Genomic DNA, 2,500 nt, shown 5'->3' on the forward strand with positions numbered 1-2,500 from the left:
TCAGAGGAAGGGATTAAATATAGACTAGTCCCTCAGAGGAAGGAATTAAATATAGACTAGTCCCTCAGAGGAAGGGATTATAGACTAGTCCCTCAGAGGAAGGGATTATAGACTAGTCCCCCAGAGGAAGGGATTAAATATAGACTAGTCCCCCAGAGGAAGGGATTATAGACTAGTCCCCCAGAGGAAGGGATTATAGACTAGTCCCTCAGAGGAAGGGATTAAATATAGACTAGTCCCTCAGAGGAAGGGATTATAGACTAGTCCCCCAGAGGAAGGGATTATAGACTAGTCCCTCAGAGGAAGGGATTATAGACTAGTCCCTCAGAGGAAGGGATTAAATATAGACTAGTCCCTCAGAGGAAGGAATTAAATATAATCTAGTCCCTCAGAGGAAGGGATTAAATATAGACTAGTCCCCCAGAGGAAGGGATTAAATATAGACTAGTCCCTCAGAGGAAGGGATTAAATATAGACTAGTCCCCCAGAGGAAGGAATTAAATATAGACTAGTCCCTCAGAGGAAGGGATTAAATATAGACTAGTCCCTCAGAGGAAGGGATTAAATATAGACTAGTCCCTCAGAGGAAGGGATTATAGACTAGTCCCTCAGAGGAAGGGATTATAGACTAGTCCCTCAGAGGAAGGGATTAAATATAGACTAGTCCCTCAGAGGAAGGGATTATAGACTAGTCCCTCAGAGGAAGGGATTAAATATAGACTAGTCCCTCAGAGGAAGGGATTAATTATAGACTAGTCCCTCAGAGGAAGGGATTAAATATAGACTAGTCCCTCAGAGGAAGGGATTATAGACTAGTCCCTCAGAGGAAGGGATTATAGACTAGTCCCTCAGAGGAAGGGATTATAGACTAGTCCCTCAGAGGAAGGGATTAAATATAGTCTAGTCCCTCAGAGGAAGGGATTAAATATAGTCTAGTCCCTCAGAGGAAGGGATTAAATATAGACTAATCCCTCAGAGGAAGGGATTAAATATAGACTAGTCCCTCAGAGGAAGGGATTAAATATAGACTAGTCCCTCAGAGGAATGGATTAAATATAGACTAGTCCCTCAGAGGAAGGGATTATAGACTAGTCCCTCAGAGGAAGGAATTATAGACTAGTCCCTCAGAGGAAGGGATTAAATATAGACTAGTCCCTCAGAGGAAGGAATTAAATATAGTCTAGTCCCTCAGAGGAAGGGATTAAATATAGACTAGTCCCCCAGAGGAAGGGATTAAATATAGACTAGTCCCTCAGATGAAGGGATTAAATATAGACTAGTCCCTCAGAGGAAGGGATTAAATATAGACTAGTCCCCCAGAGGAGGGAATTAAATATAGACTAGTCCCTCAGAGGAAGGGATTAAATATAGACTAGTCCCTCAGAGGAAGGGATTAAATATAGACTAGTCCCTCAGAGGAAGGGATTATAGACTAGTCCCTCAGAGGAAGGGATTATAGACTAGTCCCTCAGAGGAAGGGATTAAATATAGACTAGTCCCTCAGAGGAAGGGATTATAGACTAGTCCCTCAGAGGAAGGGAATAAATATAGACTAGTCCCTCAGAGGAAGGGATTAAATATAGACTAGTCCCTCAGAGGAAGGGATTATAGACTAGTCCCTCAGAGGAAGGGATTATAGACTAGTCCCTCAGAGGAAGGGATTATAGACTAGTCCCTCAGAGGAAGGGATTATAGACTAGTCCCTCAGAGGAAGGGATTAAATATAGTCTAGTCCCCCAGAGGAAGGGATTATAGACTAGTCCCTCAGAGGAAGGGATTATAGACTAGTCCCTCAGAGGAAGGGATTATAGACTAGTCCCTCAGAGGAAGGGATTAAATATAGACTAGTCCCTCAGAGGAAGGAATTAAATATAGACTAGTCCCTCAGAGGAAGGGATTATAGACTAGTCCCCCAGAGGAAGGGATTATAGACTAGTCCCTCAGAGGAAGGGATTAAATATAGACTAGTCCCTCAGAGGAAGGGATTATAGACTAGTCCCTCAGAGGAAGGGATTAAATATAGACTAGTCCCCCAGAGGAAGGGATTATAGACTAGTCCCTCAGAGGAAGGGATTAAATATAGACTAGTCCCTCAGAGGAAGGGATTAAATATAGACTAGTCCCTCAGAGGAAGGGATTATAGACTAGTCCCTCAGAGGAAGGGATTAAATATAGACTAGTCCCTCAGAGGAAGGGATTAAATATAGTCTAGTCCCCCAGAGGAAGGGATTATAGACTAGTCCCTCAGGGGAAGGGGTTAAATATAGACTAGTCCCTCAGAGGAAGGGATTAAATATAGTCTAGTCCCCCAGAGGAAGGGATTATAGACTAGTCCCTCAGAGGAAGGGATTAAATATAGACTAGTCCCTCAGAGGAAGGGATTAAATATAGACTAGTCCCCCAGAGGAAGGGATTAAATATAGACTAGTCCCCCAGAGGAAGGGATTAAATATAGTCTAGTCCCCCAGAGGAAGGGATTATAGACTAGTCCCTCAGAGGA

General features: G+C 43.1%; 1 protein-coding gene across 1 annotated transcript in view; it reads left to right on the forward strand.

The window, feature by feature from the left end:
* LOC139390652 (fms related receptor tyrosine kinase 4) overlaps window positions 1-2,500 on the forward strand; it is a 229,918-nt gene that overhangs the window by 162,978 nt on the left and 64,440 nt on the right. The gene's annotated exons all lie outside the window — the stretch shown is intronic.

Source organism: Oncorhynchus clarkii, chromosome 31 (genome assembly GCF_045791955.1).
Source record: "Oncorhynchus clarkii lewisi isolate Uvic-CL-2024 chromosome 31, UVic_Ocla_1.0, whole genome shotgun sequence".
In the NCBI taxonomy this organism is placed as follows: domain Eukaryota; kingdom Metazoa; phylum Chordata; class Actinopteri; order Salmoniformes; family Salmonidae; genus Oncorhynchus; species Oncorhynchus clarkii.